The sequence below is a fragment of the Lontra canadensis genome, unplaced genomic scaffold, assembly GCF_010015895.1.
Source record: "Lontra canadensis isolate GAN:19392208 unplaced genomic scaffold, GSC_riverotter_1.0 scaffold187, whole genome shotgun sequence".
Lineage (NCBI taxonomy): Eukaryota > Metazoa > Chordata > Mammalia > Carnivora > Mustelidae > Lontra > Lontra canadensis.
The window spans coordinates 1,347,996-1,370,947 of record NW_022631181.1 but is presented as its reverse complement, the minus strand read 5'-3'; the positions used below and the strand labels follow the sequence as shown (position 1 = coordinate 1,370,947).

At 54.2% G+C, this 22,952-nt stretch overlaps 1 protein-coding gene across 1 annotated transcript in view; it reads right to left on the bottom strand.

The window, feature by feature from the left end:
* CMKLR1 (chemerin chemokine-like receptor 1) overlaps positions 1 to 22,952 on the bottom strand; it is a 45,778-nt gene that overhangs the window by 6,096 nt on the left and 16,730 nt on the right. Inside the window, exon 1 of the mRNA XM_032847401.1 lies at positions 16,903 to 17,467. The gene's annotated coding sequence lies outside the window, so the exon portion shown is untranslated. Of the gene's footprint in view, positions 1 to 16,902 lie in introns of the transcript that reaches the window.

The window sequence follows — 22,952 nt, the reverse complement described above, 5'->3', positions numbered from 1 at the left end:
TTGAACCCGGAGAGCTCAGACTTTCGTCACATTCCTGCTCCTCCCATGGAGCTGCCTTCTCTGAACCACCGTGCAGGGTTTCCCTTCTCCTTTCCTTCGCGGTGCCTACACATGGCTCCATGTGACAATCACACCTACGATGCCGTGTGTATCCCAGTCCGGGACCCATGCCCACCCACTGCCTCTCTCGGGCGCCCTTTAGGAAGCCCCCTGCTCGGTGAGAAATGCCCAGGAGAATTCAGCAAAAGAGCAGCAGTGCTTCTCCTGAGGAACTGGGCTGTTTCCTCATTCTTAGTAATTCAGGTGCTACAACATTGCATTTCCCTGTTTGATGTGGCCACAGGGAAGCTCACAGTCACATTCACAGGTCAAAGCCAGCAACCACGCTGGCCTTGCTGCTCCTCAGGCATCTGCACTGGTTTTGGTTGCTTCTTAGGTCTCTGTCTATTGATACTTTTGATTGGTTTTAGTTCCTGGTGATAAATAAGAATTGACTGGGTGCGTACAATAGCCCATGCACTTTGTAAATACTTTCATTACATTTGCTCATGCGTACCCAGGAAGCCCGGGGAGCGGTGCTGCTGTCACCTCCCCATGTAAAGGCGAGGAAGTGAGGCTACTGTCACCCAGTCAAGTAGTGGCCAATTCACACCCAGGATGAGCAGACGTTGAGCCCTGCTTTTAGCCACTTGGCTTTCCAGAAGGTGGAGCACGTCTTTCCATGTCTGTTCCCACACCTCCTCATGCCCTAGAGCGTCTTACTCATTGCTCCCCTTTTCCTAACCTGTCAAGGAAGCCACTTCCCCAGTTCTCGGGACATCTGGTGGAGGCCCAGGGCACATCGTTCATCACAGCCCAGGCAGGCAGGTGAGCCTGTGGCCAGCCTGGCCCCTTTCCACCCTCAGCTCCCCAGAGGAGCCCAGGGAGCAAACAGGACGCTCTGGATCACTCCCAGATTCGGCCTGTGACCCTGACCTTACACCCATTTGAAACGAGGCCTGGAGCTGGGCAGCTCTGAGGCCTCTGGGACAGACTTCCCCAGGCCACCGAGACAGTGTTCTGCCTCCATGCCCTCTCCTCCCTGGCATCCCCTCCTGGAGACCTACGGGAAGTGTACAAAGGAAAGGATGGCTTTCTTTCCTTTTATGGCCTCAGCTTGCCCTCCCAGCAACCCTGAGAAGCAGCAGAGCAAGTGTTCTTATCATTCCTATTTGCAGGTCCTGCAACGGAGACCCCTGAGAGAAGCAACTTGTTCAGGTATGGTCTTGCACCACCCCCCACAGTCTCCAGAACTGTGAACAGGAAGGTTTGAGGCTTCAGCCCCATAGTCTCTGGCATTCTGCTACAGCAGCCTGGACAGGGACTGAGTCCTCTCGGGGGCTCCACCGCGATCCCAGTGCAACGGGGCAGATCCCAGGACCAACCCCCAGGCTGCTGTGAGGCTTGAGTAGGTGGGGGTGTGTTTTGGGGTGCTTGGGTGCTGCCTGGGGCATGAAAGCTCACCCCTATAACTAACGGATCATTTCTTGTGTGCTGGACAGCGGACCACACACTTCACGCACGCATTACTCACCCCTCACGACAGAACTCCGGTGCCGGGACACGAGCATACCCATTTACAAATGGGGACACGGAGGCACAGGGAGGCAAATTAAGATCTGTGAAGCACTGTACACATATGGGTAGAGCCTAAGGCCACTAATGTTGGTGTTTGTGGGGTGGCGGTGGAGTCAGTAAGAATCAGCATCTGCTAGAGTTTCCTACTGATACCTGCTTCTGACCCCATTGGTCCCTCCAGCTCTCAGGCCTCTCCCTGTGATGCTGACCACGTCCTACCCACTGCCCCCCAGCACCTCCAAAAGGCCTGCAGGACAACAGATGCTCATTCTTCACCAGTACCCAGCTCAGAGCCTGGCACAAAGCACGCACTTAAGGGGCACGTGTGACATCATCATTGACCGGACACTTCTGTGTGGCAGGTGCCAAGCCCATTAGATATGTGGTCACAGGTAACAGTCCTGCAAGGGGGGGAGGTGTCCTTCTCCCCCGAGGCTTTGGAAACAAGGAGCATCATGCCTTCTAGGGCAGTCACCTTGGGCAGCTGTAACGAAGGACCACAGCATGGGCTGTTCAAAGAACACAGATGTTGATTTTCTTACAGTTCTGGGGGCTCTAGGTCCAGGATCAAGGTGTTGGCAGGATTGGTTTCTCCGAGGGTCCCTCTCCCTGGCTCTTACACAGGCACCTCCTCCCTGCGTCCTATATGGTCTTCGCTCTGCGTGGGTCTGTGTCCTGATCTCTTCTTATAAGGCCCCCAGTCAGGAGGGATTAGGGCCCACCCTTGTGAGCTCATTTTACCCTAAGCACCTCTCCAGATGCCCTGTCTCCAGACATAGTCACATTCTGAGGTATTGGGGGTTTGGATGTCAAGATATGAATTTGGTGGGGGTGGGGGATACAATTCAATTTATAACACCTGTGTGTTGTCATTAGTGTTATAACCCAGCATTGCTATTTGTGGTTCCTCCAGATGGCTCACTCTGAGCATGGACAGGGTCTTATTCCCAGCTTTATGCCCCAGGGCCTCACCCATGCTGGGGCCCAAGCCCCCTGCCTACAGTGGGTTACACACACACACACACACACACATACACACACACAGAGGCCCTGCCTCCAGGGCTGCCTGCCTCCAAGAGATTTATAATCTCCAAACCCATCAAGGGATTGCCATAATCTCCAAACCCATCAAGGGATTGCCGTCTACAAGGTACAAAAACTCCTTCCTTCAAATCTAAAAAGAGAACAATTCCAACAGAACAATGGTCAAATGGTACGAACAGGTAATTTACCAGAGAGAAACCTCCAAATGTCGGTGTATGACAAATTCACGCTCAAAGACATCCAAATGAGAACCACAGCCAGATAACACTTAGTGCCTACTGGACTGTGGCATGAATGCAAAGCTGGCAAGCTTACCCCGCAGGCTGTCAGGGTAGGGGCACGGGTTCTCATGCCACACCATGGGTACCCAAGAACTCCTGTGCACCTTCCAGCCCCAGGAGGCACCAAGCACTGGGGACGCTCATGGGTAGTGTTTGGGGGTTAGGGGTCATGCCTTAGCTTTGGCTCTCCAGAAGCAAACGTCCAATGATGACCCCTGCAATAGTGATTTATCAAGGCAATGTTCCAGGAAAAATCAGTAAGGGAGTGGAGAAATAGGATCAGGAAGGGGAGGAGGCTGGACAAGGGTGCAGAAGGTGCCCTTGGCTCTTGCTTGTGCTCCGGGAACAATGGAGGTCATGGTCCAGGAGGCTGAGTATTTGTATCCCTCTGCCCTGCCTATGTGCATTCCCAGGCACTCCCAGCCCCTGAGGTCACTCCTCCCAACAAAGAGTGAAGGTGCTGGCTGTCAAGGCAAGAGACCATGGGGAGATCATGTGCATGAAAACCATCAAGGTTCCGGGATGCTGGGGGTGGTGGGCAGCACACAGAGGATCCCCTGATGGCTGGAAGCTGGAGGCCCCTGAATGTCCACTGTGGGAGATGGGACCGGTGAATGCTACGCAGCTGGTAGAAGCAACAGATTATCCAGTGTGTACACAGCAGTGGCATTCAGAGCATCTTAAACCACCTAGCCATAATAGCTCTTAAGTGCATTGAAAACACACATGCAAATGCGGCAAAGCACACAAAACAGTAACAAACGTTTTGCAAGAACACTACCAAATAAAAAGATACACACTGAACGGATTACAATGGCCCTGTGGGAGCAGCGGTGGGAGGGAGAAGGATAGAAAATGAGGCTAAGAGGAAATGAGCACTGTGAAGGAAGAGAGGTCAAGTGCGGGGGCTTCCGGAGGCCGGTGACGTGAACGAGGATGGATGCAGGGGTGTCCATTATGTCAGCCCTCTCTCGTCTCCTGAGGTCCAGAAAAGCCCAGGGCAAACAGACAGCCCAAACCCTTGGCTGGCGTTCACGCTCGGGCAGTGCCCAGCCCACGCCTGCATCCCTGAATCCCCGATGAAGCCACGCTGGGCCAGCCAAGGGCCAAGCAAGCAGCCTTGGTCCTGCCCAGGGCCCTTGGGTACCCCCAACCCCGGAGCCTCCTCTCAGACTGGGAATGAATTTGGATGAGCCACTGGAAGCCCTGGTCCAGTTTAAGCTGGCTCCACAGCACCCAAGTCCTCACACTTCCTTGGCAATCCCCTCCCCTGGCCAGACAGATGGGGGCTCAAATCCACATCTGGTTCCTCCTGCCACAAAGAGCACAAGACCTCAGGAGGATGTTATTGGCTTCATTTTTATTAAAGAAACATGCATGTAGCCCTCACTACATTCTAGGCACTGTTCTATGCACTATTACAAAGAAACCGAGGCCCAGAGAGGGTGAGAAATGTGCCCAAGGTCACAGAGGTAACTCAGGTACGCAAGGTAGGTCAAATGAGCATTGTGTGTGGCTCCAGGCAGGTAGGCATCATGCTGGGCTTCAAACTCAGCCTGCCACACTGCCAAACCCACTCTCTGTCCTCGTTCACCACCTGGCCTCCCTAGAACATTCTGGAATTCTCTGGTCTTTGCTCCAGTGGAACTTCCCAAGAGCCCCCATGAGGTCAGTCTGGCAGGGTTCACAGTGTGCATTTTACAGATGGGGCAAGACAGGGTTCCAGGTTCCCTACGATTTTTCTGCCGGGGACCCCCTACCTCTAGTGAATGGCCCAAACAGGAATGTGTCATCATCCCAGGTGCGGCAGGAAAAGTCTTTTTTTTTTTTATTTTTTAAGATTTTATTTATTTATTTGACACAGAGAAGGAGAGCGATCACAGGTAGGTAGACAGAGAGAGGGGGGAAACAGGCTCCCCGCTGAGCAGAGAGCCCGATGTGGGGCTGGATCCCAGAACCCTGAGACCATGACCCGAGCCGAAAGCAGAGGCTTAACCCACTGTGCCACCCGGGCGCCCCACAGCAAGAAAAGTCATTTGGAGATGGGGGTGCATTCGTGCATCCATTCTGCAAGCATGCATGGAGACTGTGTCCTCCATCCCCCGACTCCCACCCCCGGCCCAGGCCTGGAGGCTGGGCTGCACCACCTGGGCCTTTCCCCATCCAGACCTCCTCCTCACACCGAAAGGGTGGCTGTCACCAAGTCAGCCTTCTCAAGGGGACAGCTGAGGCCAGAGGGGGTGGGGGTGGTCGTGCTTGCCTGAAGGCACACATCTGGTGAGCGGCAGTGCAGGGATTTGAATAGGGTTGGTCTGAGTCCAAGGCCCCCGCTTCTCCAGCTGCTGCCCGCTGGCCTGTGTCCCCAAGGGCTCAGGGGACAGCAGGGCTGAGAGGCATCTGGGCAGCAGCTGTGTGCCTTCTGCTCCCCCCTGTGTCTTTGCTCATGCCCCTGCTAAACGGGCACCCCAAGTCCGCAAAGGACTCACCGCTCCCTGTCTGTCTGTGTCCGTCTGTCAGGTCTCTCCCTGCTTGCTTGTCCTTCAGCCTCCCTCTTTCTCCTTATCTGTGCGTGTGCGTCTCTGGGTCGCACTCTGTCCTCCCTATAGTCTCCCTGTCTCTGTCTCCCGGCTCCCCCTCCACCCGCCCCGCCCCATCCTCCCCTCTGAGAGGCTCAGCGGCCCCTCACCTGCCCTCCCTCACCTCTGTGCCGACCTGGCCCCTGCCACCAGAGGCCCTTCACCCTCCCAACCCGCCGCCTCTCCAGCCACAGCGCGCCTGCCACTGAACTCCTGGCCACGGGCCCACGGTAGGGGCCTTATCAGGGCCCGTGGGTGTGGGAGCCCATCAGGGAAACTGGAAGCGCTTGCCTTGGTGTCTGGCCTGGAAGTGGGGGTGGCATGGCCAGAAAGTGAGCTGGGGCAGCCGTGGACTGGTCTCCTCTCTGCCCCCCCCACACGGCCCACCCTGGCGGGCAGAGGGCCAGCCCTGATGCCTCTCTTCTAGTTCCCTCCAACCTCGGGAAGGGGACGCCTCTCCCTCAGAGGGCACCCCGTTTTGGGGCTGGAGAAACTGGGGTTCTGACTGAGCAAGCGACCCTCCCTAAGCCACAGAGAAGAGGGGCTCAGTCTGTCCTGTGCGTAGTGTGTCCCCCAGAGCCTAGAACTCTGTCTGGCCCACCATACGCCCTCATGCCTCACCCCTCTGGAGCCTCCCTTCAGAGACCTACAAATAGAGGCTCACTCAGAGAGGGGAGGTGGCCAAGCCGGGCTCCCATGGCCTTTAAGCCTTTGCCTAGGACTTGAACCAAGGATGCTTTGACCCCCAAATCTTTGCTATTTCTACTTGCTCAAGATCACAGCCTCGGCCCGCAGCTGAAGTGTCAGGAGGCCTTCCACATGCGGCTCCTCCTTCACAGAAGTCCCTCCCCACCGGCATCCTCACCTCCCCCCACCCCCCTACCCCCCTACCCCCTAACCCCCCACCCCAGCCAGACAGCTTCTGTAGGTTCTGATGTCAGTCTGCTGCAGGGTCTCCTGGCTGCCCCCACCTACCAGTTCACCACCCTTCAGGGCAGAGAGAAGGGCCCCTGGTCCCCGACAGATTGCTCTCAGGGAGACACCTTAGGGGTTACAATGCCTGGATCCCCAGCTTGGAGGGACTCAGGAGCCTCAAAACCACACTGCACCGCAGATACTCCTGCCGCAGGCTGGCCGCCAGCCCCGGGACAGAATTAGCTCTATGTCAGAGCAAATTTCCTCCCCGGTCCCACGCCCACACTTAAGAGCTCACGCTGAGTCACTGCAGTGAACTAGAAAGTGCTGGCTGCCTAACAGTCTGTCCCATTTTCTTTTGGCTTGGGTGGGCCCATGTTTGAGCTGAGGACCCCGTAAGAGGGCCAAAGCACGGAGCTTACAGCCTGGGACCCGGACAACCCCCTTGCGCAGAGACCAGAGACCCCAGGAAACCCCCAATGGTGATGAGTGCCCAGAAGCAGGAGACCCCCAAAATACCCACTCCGCTGTCTGGTACCCCTGCCCACTGGAATGCCACTCCTTCCTCCCCAGCATGCTCTGTCTGTCCCCATCTAGTCCCCCCTTCTCTGTGTCCTAGGGTTCCCCTTGACATCACAAGGCTCTTTGACCTCAGACCTCTAGTTGAGTTTGATCCATGAGAGTCCCAGCTGGGGGGAAGAGGGTAGGAAGAGAGAGGGGTGGTCAGGCTCCCTCCCAGTTTGAGCTGGTCATTTGTTTCCTGCTAAGACCTGAACAAGACTCTCCCTGCCCTCCTCCCGCATCTGTCAGATCCGACCCATTTTGTTCCCACACAGCTCCCAGATCTGCCCATGACTTCTGCCCAGCAGACACCAGCCTGGCTGACAATGAAGTGTGGCCACTGCCTAACCAGCCTCTTGTTTGCACCGTGATTTCATTTTCCAACTGGCAGCCGGAGAGGTTGCAACTCTCTGCTTCAAAGCCCTCCTTGAGAGCAGCACCAACTCCTTCCCAAAGTCCCCCAGGCCCCTTTCTATCCTGAGACTGGGCCTGGGCTGGACCCTGGCCCCAGATGAGAGCCTGACTTGGCATCAGGTTCCGGTGCCCAGGGAGAGCACAGACACTTCCTTGCAAACCTGGCCCCACTTCGTAGGGGAGAGCCAGCAGCCAGGCTTGGCTGCATAAGGCCGATAGCAAGAGCGCTTGGGGGGACACCTCTCCTTCCAGGCTCAGTGGAAGCTCTGGCCCCACTAGTGGGTCTGATGCACAAACACCGCGTGTCCTCCCAAGCACTCAGATTGTGCCCAAAGACTCCAGACAGATAGCCTGTGCCTCTTCCCATAAACACTCCCCCAGCCCCTGAGGTGGCCTGTAAACAAATTCCTCCCTGCTTAGGTCCCCTGAGACTAGGAGGCCCAGCACCCGATCCGCCTAATCCCCTGAAATCAGCCTTGAGTCCGCTCACACAAGCAATCCCCAAGCTGTGTACACAGTTTATCCGGAAGATGGCAGGCCCTGGGGGCGTAGGCATGAGCGGCTCAGGATGTGGTCTGAGAGGGCTGCCAGCGGTGGTCGCCGTCTCCCCAGGCCAGGCGCCGGCGCACCACATGTGCTCAGGGTCCTGCTCACAGCGTGGGCTTGGAGCCTTGACTCCCAGGGGCTCTTGGGTGCTCCCCAGAAGTCATCATCACAGCTCCTGCCCCAAGTCCAGGCCAGCACAGCCCCTTCAGTTCCGAGGGTCAGAGTGAATCTGATACTGCCCCCAGGTGTGGCTTCTCCCCTGCCTCCTTGAGACCCCTGGGAGCTGGCGGCCAAAGGAACCTTCTCCATCAGCAGGGCCCCAACCTACATGGGAGACAAGAGCAAGCAAGCTGAGCCCCAGGCTCCTGCTTCTGGAGCCCTTGTTTTCAGCCTCCAGGCTCTGGTCCCTCCCTCCTTCTTTGTAGCTCCTGAAACTCACACCAGAGCCCCAGGCCGGGTATCTGAGACCAGATAGACCATCCCTGTAAGGAGCCCTGGAGCCCAGAGTGTCAGGGTTAAATAGTATTAATAATCATCATCAAAATAATGGTATTTTACTGAGCACCTACTACGGGTGCCAGGATGCTGAGAAGCACCTTACATACACCCCCTCACACAAACCCCGTGGGGGTGGTGGGCATTATTATGACCCTTTTAGAGTTGAAGCAGAGGCCTAGCGAGCTTGAGTCTACCCAGGGTCACAGGGCTACTGAGAGGCAAAGGTCTTTATACTTCTACTGGTTTTGCTTGGCACATGTCCTTATTTAAACCCCTGACACTCTAGGGGCCTTGGTTTCCCCATCTGTGCAACAAGGAGGTTGGAATAGATGGTGTCAAAGTCTCCCTTCCAGGTTTAAAAAAATGCCGTAGTCGAACGGGGCATGGGTCTGTCTTGTGCCGATAAAAAGACAGGGTGGCTCAGCTCCATGCTGTGTGACCCCGAGCAAATCACTTTCCCTCTCTGAGGGGCCACGCGTGGTTGGGTTGCTTATAAAATGGTAATATTAAAACCTTCTTTTCAGGGGTGCCTGGGTGGGGCAATTGGTTAAGCGTCTGACTTCTCGCTTCGGTTCAGGCCCTGATCTCAGGGTTGTGGGATCGAACCCTGTGTCTGGCTCTGCTCAGCATGGAGTCTGCTTAAGACTCTCTCTCTCTCTCTTCCCCTGTCCCTCATCCCCTCCCTACCACGTTTTTTCTCTCTCTCAGATAAATAAATAAATCTTAAAAAAAAAAAAAAAAGGTAAAACCTTCCTTTCAGAAAATCAGGGAGTCTGAGTAAAATCATCTCTTGGGACCTCTTGCAGTTCTAAGATTTCTGGCCCAGGGGTTGAAGGTTGATTAGAAGCCTCCCCTTCCCCACCCCGTGAGGAAGTCTGGGGTCCTTCTTGACTGTGACAAGGTGGTCTCAGGCTCATTCCCCCTTCCAAGCTACCCACCAGGTTCAAAGTCCCTTCCTAGTTAAGCAACTAGGTACAAATTATCTTTTTTCCAAGATTCAGTGTTCCCGTCTGTAATTTGGGGCTGATGGTACAACCTCCCTCCTAGAGTTCTCATGAGCGGGTCATGAAGCAATGACATGGGTGGACACAGTGTCCCCACCCCCCAACCCAGCAGGTGCTCAGCAAACATTCGTGGAGAAAATTCAGACGGTGCTTATCTGGGAGAACCAGCAGCATCCCTGTCCCCGGGTGAAGAGAAAGCTGGGCTGAATCCAGCTAGCAGATTCTGAACCGAAGCAAAAAGCCACACTTCTAGAAACCAACGGAACTTGAAGACCAGCCTGGAATGTGCCTGGGGGCAGAGGAGGGATGGGAGCCAGGCCACAGGCAGTGGTTCCTCTGAGCCTCCTCCTCCGGGATCAGACAGCTGCCCTGGCCACTGCCATCGCCGCCCTCAGCTCAGTCTCCTCTCCCGTCCTGCGTCCCCACATCCTCCACGAGAGCCTCTACAAAGCAGTTTTGCACTTGATGAAATCTCTCCGCTGAACCCAAGCTATTGTCCTGCGTCGGTCCACACAGAGCCGCACAGCATCACCCAGAGCCAGCCCCAGGCTGTGAGGTCTTGGACCCATTCCCCACATCTCTAACCCCCCATTTCTGTTTCTGGGGCGTGGAGATCACCCTGCAGGCTGTGAAGATCAAGGAGAAGGCCCAACGGGATGCACCTAGCAACACAGCCAGCCCTTGCGGGGTCTCACGCGATGCTGAGTTCCCCTTATTCCCATTTGACAGACGGGAAAACTGAAATTCAAACAAGTTTCATGATCTTTCCCCAGGTTACCCCGACAAATGAGCAATGGGTAGAATCTGGCTTCTCTTGTGGTCTTTCCTGGAATCTGGTTCCAACCCACTTAGAGCTAGGATTGGATCCCAGCTCCGGCCCTTGTAGGCTGTGTGACCTGGTATGAGTTGCTTCACCTCTCTGAGCCTCATCCCTGGCATCTGCTTCCAGGAGCTGTGAGCATTCAGTGACATGAGGCTGGCGAAGCCGCGGGCAGAGTGCCTATCACAATCACAAGGACTTACAAACACCACCGGCAAGGTAAAGCCTGGGAACTGCATTCCCACTGCTACCTTGGCAGACCTGCTATTTGAGGGTCCAAGGGGAAGTTGGGAGGGCGCGTGCCTTCTCTGGAAGCCCTCCGAACAGGGTCAAACGTCAGGGAGTGCTGGCTATGCTTGGGTCACCGACAGGCTGCAGCATCGGAACTTGGGCCCCTTTCCAGCCTTTTCCTCATGTCCTGTTTGCTTGTCCCCTGAGCCACGCTGAGGCTCCCAGCACATCTGGTGGAGGACAGCCCTGCTGGGCCCCTCCCTGGCTGCCCAACAGCCCTGTTCACTCCAGGCCACCTTGTTTCCGAGACTTCCTGCCTCGGGCCCGGAACGTTCTCCTCCGCGGCCCTGTCACAGGAGGAAGTGCGCTCAGCATGGGCCTGGGGTTCCAGGAGTGCGGTTTGGCACCTTGGCCTGGGAGAGGTCAGAAAACAGAGGCCCTATTGGAGGGTGAGGGAGGGTGAGAGAGGCTAGGTTGGGGCCTCTCCCAGACAGGCTGACTCAAACCCTCCGGGAGGCTGAGAAAGTTCCGGCAAGATGGCCTTGACATTGGGCTAACGGAAAGCTCTGAAGGCCGGGGATTCTTCCCTCCAGTTCTCAGATCCTCCTGTTTCCTTTGCTCTAACCTTCCAAGCAATATTTATTAAACATCTATCAGGCCCCAAGCCTGGATCTGGGAACTGACGGGGTTGGTATTCTTTAGGGGGGTGGGGGCATGGGAACAAACAGATAAACAAAGGCACAATGAAGAGGGCCATCACCCCTGGAGCCAGAGAGCCTGGGTTTGAATCCCTGCTCTGCCACTCACCAGCTGTGTGACCTCGGGCAAGTCACCATACCTCTCTGTGCTTCAGCTCCGTCATCTGAAAACTAGCAGGGATGCAGCTCCTCCCTCACAGGGTTGTTTTAAGGATTAAATGAGTTTACATTGTCAGTGTTTTAGAAGCAGGCCTGGCTCACCGGAAACACTATGTAAATGATGGAAAAATAAAATGATTACAGTGGCAGGTGGTGGGATGTGCTATAGAAAAAATATAAAGGGGAATGGGGTGGCTCAGTCGTTAAGCATCTGCCTTCGGCTCAGTTCATGATCCCAGGGTTCTGGGATCAAGTCCTGCATCGGGCTCCCTGCTCAGCAGGGAGCCTGCTCCTCCCTGTCTTGCCTCCCCTGCATGTGTTCCCTCTCCCGCTCTCTCTCTGTCAAATAAATAAATAAAATCTTATAAAAAGAAAAAAGAGGAACGGGGCATAGAGATGGGGGAGAGGGTATTATTTTAGGTTGAGTGCTCAGAGAAGGCCTCTCTGAGAAGGTGACCTTTGAGCATAAACTTGAATATAAGAAGAGGGAGACATGTGACTATCTGATTGAAGGCAGTACAAATAGTAAGTGCAAAGGCCCTGTGGCAGGAGCAGGTTTGACAGGTTCAGGAAACGGCACAGATCTGTGCATTCAAACATTGATTCAAAAGGCTGCTAGTGAACACCTTCTAAGTGCCACATTCCTTGCTAGAAGCTGTGGGTGTGAGATGGCCAGTCCCCGGCCTCATGTAGGGGAGGTGGGCACAGGGGCATTGTCGATGCTCCTCAGAGCATCTAAAGTCCAGACTTCCAGTGAACTGGCCATATTGGGCTACATCACAAACAGGATGGGGTTCTCTGCCATCTCCACCCCTCCCTAATACCTTCTTGATTCTGTGGCTATGAGCCAGTGGCAGTTCATCACAGAGTTTGCCCTGGGTCCTGCTGGTATAGAGATCAGAGAGATCTGGTGATAAAGATGAGCCAAGTCATTCTCACTTCTAGCTGTAATGGGAGGGTGCAGATCTCTTTGCAGAAGTGACAACATAGTCCCTACATTACTCATTGTGTCCCCTTCCTGGCCATTAGCAGCCAAGTTTTTTACCCTGGCTCTGTACCAAGTAAAGGCAAGTTGGTCGGGGAAATCAGAGGAAGCTTCTTGGTGGAGGTGACATTTGGGCTGAGCCTTGGAGGGTGCAAAGCCTTTGCTAAGTGGAGCCACAGAAGGAGGGGAGCATCTGTGCAGACAGAACTGTGTGCAAAGGCACAGAGGCTTGATCAAGTGTGGTGAGAGTACGTGTGGAGTGGGATGGCAGGAGGGAGGGCTGTAAGAAGAAGACCCCTGCAAAGCACCAACTTTTCCCTGGGGGCAATAGGGAGCCATGGATGGTTTTTGAGCAGAGGGGTGTCCATTTTTCTCAAATGACCCCAGTTCTAACTCATACAGCTGATATGGGGGCTGTGCTGGAGGCTGGAGGCAGGAGACAAGCAAGGGGCCCTGTGAGCTGGGTAAGGATCCTTCTGCTAGTTCCAAGTCCAGTCAGAAGTAGCAGTCTTTGGAGGCTCTAGGAATTGGGGTCCCCTCAGAGAGCAAGGGAATCTGGTAATCTCCCTATTTCCTTTTCCTCAGCCCATGTGGGCAGTTTTGCCTCAAGAGTTGTTTCCATGGCAACGGCCAATGCTCTAAGAAAGGTCTTAGATGGACAGACAAGTGGGGACCAGAGATACCCAAATGAGGCTTCATGGGAGAAGCCAGGTCACAGAGAGGGGCCCACACTGGCCAGTCCCGGGGACTGAGACTCATCTGCTCCCAGAGCCCCTGAAGCCATGGATGCAATCTGGTCACCATGATAATGCTGATTCCTCATCTCTCAGTCTCACTGACCTGGGGTCTTTCAGCATGGGGGTGGGGGTGAGTAATGCCAAGGGGCAGCCAGAACCAGCAACTCACAAAATACGCACATCTAAGACAAGGGTGTAAGGCAGGTAAGTGTGGAGACCCCCAGGAGATGAGTATGGATGCAGCCGAAGGAGCAGCGTCTGGGTCTGGTTTTTGGATTCCAGAAAGGCATCCTCCCCCACCCCAAACTGACATCTGGTAAACCCCCGCTGCTATGCCTTGAATTCCACCATAAGACATGGACTTTCTATTCCCTTCCCCCAATTAATTGCCATAAAAGTAGTAACAATAACAAGTAGCGTGAACGCTGTCCCCCTGCCAAATTCACATGTTGGAGCCTCATTCCTAATGTGAGGGTATGAGAAAGCGGGACCTTTGGGAAGTGATGAGGTCTTGAGGGCGGAGCCCCATGAATGGGATGAGTGTTTCCATAAGAGACCCCACAGAGAGAGCCCAAGTTCCACGGTCTGTGAGGAGACAGCCATCGATGAAGCAGGCGGCAGGGCCTCACCAGCCACCACATCTGGCAGCATCCTGACCTTGGACTTCCCAGCCTCCAGAACAGTGAGAAATCAATTTCTGTGGTTTATAAGCCTCCTAGTTTATATTTTTGTTATAGCCACCAAGACAGACTAAAACAATGACTAACATTCACTGGAAGTTTGCAATGCACCAGACATTGCCCTAAATACTTCAACACACAAGCTCGTGCAATCTAGATAGTAACAGCACAGAGGGTATTACTGCTCCCATTTCAAGATGAAGAAGCTGAGGCACAGAGAGGTCAAGCAATCTTCCTGAGGCCACACAGTTAGGAAGGGGCAGAACCAGGATTGAGATGTGGGCATCCACTCTATTCCTCCCTGCTCACCACTCTGGAGTTTCCTTCCACAACCTGTGCTTGCTTCTGGTGTCATGAAGCACGCAGAGCTTAGCAGTGTGCGGCACAGAGTAGGAGGCCAGCAACGTCTGCTCCCTTCCTCCTTCCTGGTGTATGGTCCCAGAAAGGAATCAAATATAAATCACTCCCCTAACAGAAGAAATGCTGCCTTTCTCTCTAGAAGTACCCCTTCCTGGTAACCTTCAGCAAACCTTAGCTTAGCAAACCCTAAGATTTTGATGAGGAGCCCCTGGAATCCAGAGACAGCTTCTGGACTTCTACTTGCTCCCAGGTGGTGCCCATTTCTGGGTCCCTCTGGGGAGTGACCCGACCATCTCTTCTTTGTGGAAAGCCAGCCCTCCCTCTGCCTCATCAGGCTAAGGGGCTTGGAAAGAGATAACCCAGCCCCCTGCTCCAAGCCTGGCCAATGAGAATACCCCATCCCCTGGCCACCAATGACCACTTTAGGAATTGGGTACAGGGGCCTGAAGTGGGCCAGTGAGAGCCTTCCCAGATACTCTTGTCACCCCTTGGGCAAACTCCACCAGAAAACAAGACCAAAGTGGAAGGAAGCAGACCTCAAAGATGGAGCGAGACCAAACATGCCTGAAACACTTGCTGGACAGATGAGTTCCCCTCAACCGATGAATTTCCCTTCCTGCTTTAGCCAGTTTGAGTTGGGATCCTGTCCCCTGCCACCGAGAGAACCCTGCCTCACACGCAGCTGTTCCAGCTCTGATATCTCAATGTTGAGGAGGGACCTCACTGCTACAGTGCCAGGACCATCCAAAATGGCAGCAGCTTGAGACAGAGAGAGACCTAGAGCCTCACAGACTTGCTTGCCTGACCCTACAATGTTCCACTGCTGAAGGAAGGGGCTCCCCTTCAGGTGAAATCAACTCTCCAGGGAAATCAGGAATGCCAAGGGAAGCCCAGAATCAGAGGGCTTCCCTTCCCTTCCCTTCACAAGCAAGCAAGACCAGGCCTTGAGCTGGGAGTCTGACATGCAGATGAATTAGACAACATTCCTCCCCACCCCCACCCCACCCCACCCCACACCCCCACATCCCCGCCCACCCTGCTGTGGGGAGCTGGGAAAAGCAGTCATGCAAATAGATGCCCGAGTCAGAGCTGACATTTACTGAGGGCAGAGGCTGTGGCCTCTGTGGCCTGTTCTGGCCACTGCTGCACCCCAGCCCCTTAAGTCATAAGTGACACACGGTGGGCGCTCCATAAAAAAATGTGTTAAATAAATTTGAAAGCTTCTTATGTGTGTGTCATTTTCATGTTACTAGCTCAGTCTCTATGTGTCTCAGGAGGTTAGAACTATTATTTTATTATTAGCCCCATTTACAGATGAAGGAGGAGAAACTCACTGAGGTTAAGTAGCTTGCCCGAGGCCGCCCAGCCAGGAAACTGCAGAAGTGGGATTAGAATGGGGACTTACAGGGTTGTGGCAGACATCTGTAGGGCACATGGCAGGAGCAGGGAAGAGGGAGGGAGTGGTTCTAGCTGAGGGTTTGCATCCTAGAGGGGACTGAGGGGACAGCAGAGCCACATCAGGGAGGTGGGACCCAGGGAGAGGTGGGAGTTACAATTGTGGGGAGCGCTGTGTGCTTACAAAGCTCCAGGGAGGAGAGGCTGAGGTGGGGAAAAGCAGCACAGGGCAGGAGCCCAGGTGCAGAAAAGCCACAAAGAGAGGAAGAGAGGCCCCCTGAATGTGAGCACAGGTCCTGGGTAATGTCAGCGACCTAGGGTCACTGACCCAGCACAGGGCTGCAGGGCCTAGGGTCAAGAAGGGCTACCTGGGCTGGGGAGTGAAGGACCGCAGAGTCCAAGTTCTTCTAATCCCACCTGCTCCCTTGGGCACCAGGAGTGTTTGAAACCTCTGGGGCCCTTACCCGGGCAGATTCCTCTGCCTGGGGAGGCCCTGTCTCTTTCCCTCTGCTCCTCCCAGTCCCACTGGGCACTCTGTTAGGAACCCAGGCAGAGCTGGGAGAAGAAAGCAAATGCTCCTGCTGGGACAGCCAGGCGTCTGGCTGGGTCTGGCCTTCCTTATCTCCCAGTCTCCAGACAAGGCCCCCAGAGACGGGGGGATTACCATCCCCACCTAACAGGTGTTGAAACTGGGACTCTGGAAGGCACAGGATCAGGATCACCAACCACGCCTGGAACTTGGGTCTGTTCTAACAGATCGCAGCAGCAGTCCATGAGGCTGGTTGAAATATCCGTCTGTCCTGTCACAGCACGTCCAAGCATCTGGAGGGGAAGACGGCCCTTCCACTATAAGGCTGTGATGAGCCTTTCTTATCTGTCAGACTTCCCTCACGTCTCACTAGCAAGCTTCTATGCACGGACTCAGAAGCCCTCTCCCGTCTTGGGGTCCTAGAGCACAGCTCTGAGCTGAGAGTAACAGAAACCAAAAGGCTGGCATGAGACATTAACTCCCACGTCTTGGGTGCCCACTGTGCACCCAGTACCTCTTCTCAGAACAACCCACCCACGTGGGCTTTTGCAGTCCCATCTTGCAGAGGTGGAAAACTGAGACACAAAGAAGCAAGACCACTCGCCTAAGATCCCAGAGCCAGGAAGGGGCAGAGATGGGATTTGAACTTGGTCTGCCCTGACACGAGGGCCCCACCTGCGGTCCCTGTGACTGTAGCTGACATTCTGTGACTTGCCTGCTAGAGATCCCTGGGAACAGAGCCCTGCGTTCTTATGCCTGCTGACCCCCACCCGGGCCCAGGGCTGGCAGGGCCACCGCGTCTCACACATTCCCCAACCCCACCTTCCAAGAGCCTTTGGTGTCTAGACTCACCCAACTTTGGAAAATAGTCGCCACTCACCAGGCTCCTGGACAGGCAGGGGCTGCAGAGGCCCGTTCAGCCCGGTGGAGCCCCGAGAGATCCTGGAGCCGTGAGCTGCCCAGTTGCACCCTGCCCAGGCTGCTGGCCCTGGGCACAGGGGCCCTGGGGCATCTAGGCAGGTTCTGGCCCCTTAGAATTCCCTGGCTCCAGCCCAGGCGGCTGACAAAAGGGCAGGCGCTGCTGCCAGCAACTGGGACAGGGGAGCCTGAGATCCCACCCTGTTCCCAGGCGTGGGGGGAGGAGGAACAGGCTGCCCTCCCCCTCGACCCCGTCACTGCGCCGTCACCTTTCCCAAGGCAACACTCCAGCCTTGCCCTAAGGAAGGGTCTTGCTGGGAAAACCGCCCCTCCACCCTCAACGGAAAAAACAGCTGGTTGGAGCCCAGAGGAAATTCCAGGATCTCCAAAGCCGTTGCTGGAGAGGCTTTAGGATGGAGGGGTCTGCCCCCCTCCGGTTACAGCGTAAGCCTCACCAGGCGGCAGCAAAGCCAGATGCTCAGGCTGGCCCAGCCCCACGCCTGCCATGCCACCTCGGGCCACAGAGCCATCGCCTCATCTGCAAGGTTGGTCATTGTAAAAACTATGTGGGATCCCCAGCACAGGGTGTATAGGAGATCAGCCATCCAGTTTGGGGGTGTCCTGCGAAGCGGTGCTTCCAGAACATTCCAGGCAAACCAGGATGGATCGGGCAGCTTCCGTAGGTAACGATCCTGGCCCCAACACACAGGCCCCTGGCTGTTATGTTTACAGAGGGCTATTTCTGGAGGCAGATAATACCGAGTTGGAATTCTAGCTCTGCCACCAGAAGCTGTTTTCTTCATTTGATTACTGTGACAAATCTCTGCGGTGGGCCAGGCGCCAGGCTAGGTATGGGAATGCCGCAGAGAGCAAGGTGTGCAAAGAATCGTGTCTGGCAGAGCTCACCTCACGCGGGGACGAGACACAAGTCTTTGCACCCAAGAAACCAGCATGCGGGCGACATCGTGCAGGAGTGCCCGCGGCCAGTCTCACTGCCTAGCGTTGCCTGGAAATGGGGGGAGACTGCCCCTGGGACTGTCCCTCAGGAATCCCCTGGGCCCCCAGGTCAACACTCAGAAATAAAAGAATCCAAAATAAACTCGCCCTGGGTTCTGCCATGTTCCAGGGCAGGTCAATCCTCTTTCTTTCCCCCCTCCCAAACCCTCCCCAGCAGAACTTCCAGAAAAACCCATCGAGTCATTAGAAAGCTCTTCCTTTTTGGACTAAACTGAACTCGCAGCAACCTGTCATATTCACCTCAAGCCTGGTTCAGCCTCCCTAGAGTCACACGGGATAAGCTGGCTACCTCCTTCCCACCCCTGCCCCCAAATGAGGATCACTTCCTCACTTTTAACGTGGGCCAGCACTTCCTCTGCAACATTCTTAACCCCTTGCCTTCTGGCTCTCACCGGCTGGGATGTTCTCTGTCCAGGCAGAAGGAGGAGTGCTACAGGATGTTTTTGCTTGCAGGTTTGTCTGTTTGCTTATGTTTTGACTTGGTCCAGAAGGGAGGAAAAAAAAAAATCTCAAAAGACTCACAAATACAGGGGATCATAAATTAAAAGTGAGAGTGTAAGGAGGAAGGGAACGTGGGTGGAGACAGAAAGCTGAGCCAGGGCTGAGGGGAAAAATGCAGACGATAAGTAATGTCCTACATGCTTAGCTTGGGTGGGCCAAACCACGGACTCCCAGACTCCTAGTCTCAGAAACGAAAACCAGTCCCAGTGGTCACGTGCCTCTGGCTACAAACAAACCCACTCCGGGGAATGGGAGGCCTTCCTGGGACCAGGGGGCAGAAGGACTTTTCTCCGGAGGTCTGTAGAGAAAGGACAAGGTGTGATGTGGTGATCACTGTCCTCACCGAGGCCCTGACCATGGGCACAGGCTTGAGGTTCTGCTTGTTTTAGGACAGGAATCCAGATGCTTGTGGCTTGAATACAGCACCCTCCCTCCAAGCTGGCAGCCCAACCCCAAAGGGCAGTTCCTTAAGAGCCCATTTTCTCAGCCGGGCCTGGGCAGGAGTGTTTAGACCCGGTTTACGCATTGCCCGTTTCCTTGGAAGACATTTCTAGAATATTTGGGAGCGGGCCTGAACTGTGTGGTCTTTGAGGTGCCCTCCCTGATCCTGTTTCTCCCTGAACAGATGTCTTGATGTTATGAGCCAGAGCAAGTGGGACAACCATTCTCTGTGGCAAATGTTAGATCCCAGCCCTAGTCCCTACCAGCTGGAGGCAGGCCCGGGGTGTGGTTCTGCTCCCTCCCCGATGCTTGCTTTCCTGTTACCAGGCCCAAGATGCTCACGATACCTACGTAGTGACCCTATATCCTGGCTTGGGCCTCTTATCTCAACATGCTTATTAAGAGTGCTGCTTTTACTCTCACAGTGCCCCAGTTTGGACAATATGGTTTTCCTATTCACAAATCACCCCATCCTCTGCCCAAGAGGGAGGGCGGCCAGAGGCTTCTGAGTGCGGACCCTGCCCGCCCACCCGTGCTGGACCCTGTGCTGAGCACTGATCTGGGTCCTCACATTCCCATGACCCCCACTTGGCAGACGAGAAAATAGGTACAGAGAGGCTGGGGCGACTGTGTAAAAATGTACGTGCCAGGCACCTGTATCCAGAATATTCGAGGTTTAAGTGCCCACTGGCTCTGCTGTGGGGCAGCTACTCCCACCACCTCCATTTCACAGAGGCAGAGACTGACGCTTGGCTCAGAAACACAAGGGGTCCTGCTGGAGACTCTGAAGTCTCAGCCTGAAATTTGAAAGCCTGGATTTGAGAGGCAGGCTCTTGAGCTCTGGGCTCTGGGGCAAGGAACTTTGGCCTCTCTGAGCCTTCGCTTGTCTCATCTGTAAAATGGGAATGAATCTGGCAATTACCTTCTGTTGTTGCAGGACAGCCCATAGTGGGAGCGCCTCGGAAGCTGGGCGCACGTCCAGATGTGGTTACTAGCAGGCGGGAGGGGGCAGCAGCATGCCCAGAACCTGGACCCTCCCAGAAAGTCCACGCCCCTCAGCAGAGCAGGCTGCCTACGTTGTGGGGCCCCGTGCAAAGTGAGCAAGCAGGCCGCTTATTCAAAAAGTACTAAGAGTTTCAAGACAGCAACTCTGAGGTGTCAAACCAAGCTCAGGCCCTTCTGAGCCCCAGGCAGCTGCCCTGGTGGCCCACCCATGAAGCTGGCCCTGCCCATCTGGAGGGGTGCCCCCTCTGGAAGAGTCCAGCAAGCCCAGCAGGGTAGGGGTTGGGTGGGCCAGGCGATCTGGGCTGGGGTAGGGGTGTGTGGGAGCAGGGCAAGACACCGAGGTGGACACAGAAGGAGATAGGAGGAGGGCAGGGCAGCCAAGTCCCTCACAGAGGGAAGAGGATACAGAGGAACAGGGAGGACGGGAGGAGGGGGACAGCAAGAGGCAGGAATGGGGAGACAGAGAGTCGACAGAGAGGGTAAGGGAAGCACCTAAAAGGTGAGAGCAGGGAAGAAAGACTAAGACAAAGCAAATACAGAGATTCAGAGTCAGACAGAAGGGGGAAAGGCTGAAAGCCACCTTTCTGCCTGACTCCTGAGAAGGTTCAGGAAGGCCTTACGGACCCAACCCAGAGTGGGCTGAGAAGGGGCCCCACGAACAGCCCTGTGGGTGTTCCAAAGCAGCTTGGAGAATAGAGGGCAGCCTTAGGCTATTTCCGAAATTCCCAAAGACCAGAGAGCTAGGAGCAAGGTGTGAGCACTGTAGAAATGTAAGGGGCCTCTGGTCTGGGAAGGAAAGCTGGAGCCACTGGGCAACGGGGGACCATACGCAGATCAGAAGATGCAGTGGGGCCGCATTGTGTCTTTGGCTCATTTTAACAGGAAACGGCAAGCATCACTTAACACACAGGCTGTTGGGTGGTGGGGTGGGAGCAGTGTTTGGGGAGGTCCTGGCAGAGAAAAGGCTGGCTAACAGCCCTATCAGGTTGTTTTCTCAAATGATATACAGGTTTTCAGTCATTATCTTCTCTAGAGAGTCTCCGTCCATTGGATATTAGCATCAGGGAGAGCCCACAAGGACACATTTTTTCCTATAAACATTTCACCAAGAGTTTAAAAGTTCAAGGGTTTTCTTGGAACGAGACAAGCATGTCTCTTGACTTGACCACCCATGGCCAAAGGGGCCACCAAGATGACGTGGACGTTAGAGGGAAGTGTGGGCCCAGCATAAACCCAAATAGGAACCCTCGCTAGGTTCAAAGTGGGCTAAAAGGGACCCTCTCCTGGGACACTGAGGAAGCCAGAGTCAGGTCAAGCTAGGTTTAAGACCTCAAATGTGTTCACGTGACAGTCAAGGGACAATGGTGGCAAAAGTCATTACAGGCTAGATAATACTTCATAATAACTCTTATTATTAGTCTACTGGGCCTTTGATTCTCACTTGGTTTTGTAACTTAATTTTTTGACTAGGTAATACAACTCCCATCTGATTAGTGATGTTCAAAACCATCTAAAATTATTTAAAAGTTAGAATGCAAATCCTTGCTCCCACCGTGCCACCATCTACCCATTCCCCTCTATAACTATCAGCATTTGCTTCTCATATCCCCTTCCAGGATTTCTTTGGGTAAACACAAATGTATATTCTATTTCTCTCCTGTTTTGCATGAAAGGTAGTATATTACACATGCTACTTTGCAAATTGCCTTTCTTACCTAACAATACATTTTGGAGATCATGTCCCATCAGTATGTAGAAAAAGTACCTGTCCTTTTTGATGGCTGCATAGTATTCCATTTTGGGATATAGACACACACACACACACATTTTTAAATTAATTTTTTTAAACCACCATTTACTGATCCAATCTCCCCAGGTTGAGCACTTGACTTGTTTCTAGTCTCTTACTACTCAAATTCAGTATTGCATATGTGTTAAAATATAATCAACATGTTTTGTGTGTATCATTTCCTACTAATTCTTAATACCATCTGGTGCTCTCAAGCCCTTGTCTTTCACGATGAACAAACAAGACTTCAGGCCTCCCTTTGCAGTGGCTATGTTGTGTTTTAATCCGTCAAGAAAATGCTTCGGAGCCACGTAGACTGTCAGTCCCCAGAAAGCCCAAGCCACATCTGTGGTATGAGGTGTCACAGGAAGTTGGGCGTTCTTGGTTTTTATTCTGACTGTCCCGGCTGTTCCAGCTTCTGGTTCTCAGTTTCCAGATTTATCAGAGGGAGAAAGCAATCACACACAGGGCCGTGGTGGGGATCAGGGATCAGGAATGGATTCTGCAGGTGTATGAAACTATTTCTGGTACGAGGGAGACAGATTTGTGCCCAAAACCCCCTTGCCAACTCCAAAGGGTAGATCTGGACCCTGTGGGTTCCCAGAAAAGAAGCCAGTCAGGCTGGAGGGGGAAGGCTCCCCAGAGAACTGGGCAGTGACAGGCCAACTGGCACTTTTTCCAGAGCTGTCTCCATGTCAAAGGCTGGAGCCTGAGCTCCTGAGGAGTCATATTCTGGACCTGGCTAGGCAGCCATGAGCAGCCCCAAACCATGATCAACTGAAAGTTTTCCACTTTTATTCTATTTTAAAATAAATCAGTGATCACATTCCTGGTGTAGAGAAACTTCTCCTCTCCATGGATGGCCCTAGCCTTCCTGTCCCCTCAGGAAAGAATCCAAGATAATTTTCCACCCATTGCTCATGATGAACAAATCCTGGCAGACAGCATGGTGCCCGTCCCACTTCTAGGCAGGAGTCCTCATCTCCTCTGCGGGGCTCTTACTTCTTCCCAACTCACCTCCCAGATGGAGGGCCCCAGGTGACAGACAGAGGGGCCTTTGTCTCCCTGCTCCTTGCTTCCTCATCCATCTGCCAAAAACCAAGAAACTGGTGCAGGTTTCCAAGGGCCCCCACAGTGAGGAGCCATGAGCCAGCCCTGGGAACCATCACTGTCAGCCCTTGGGATCCTTCTGATCCTTTACTTTGTTCCAGCCTCCCCACAGGCCTGATTC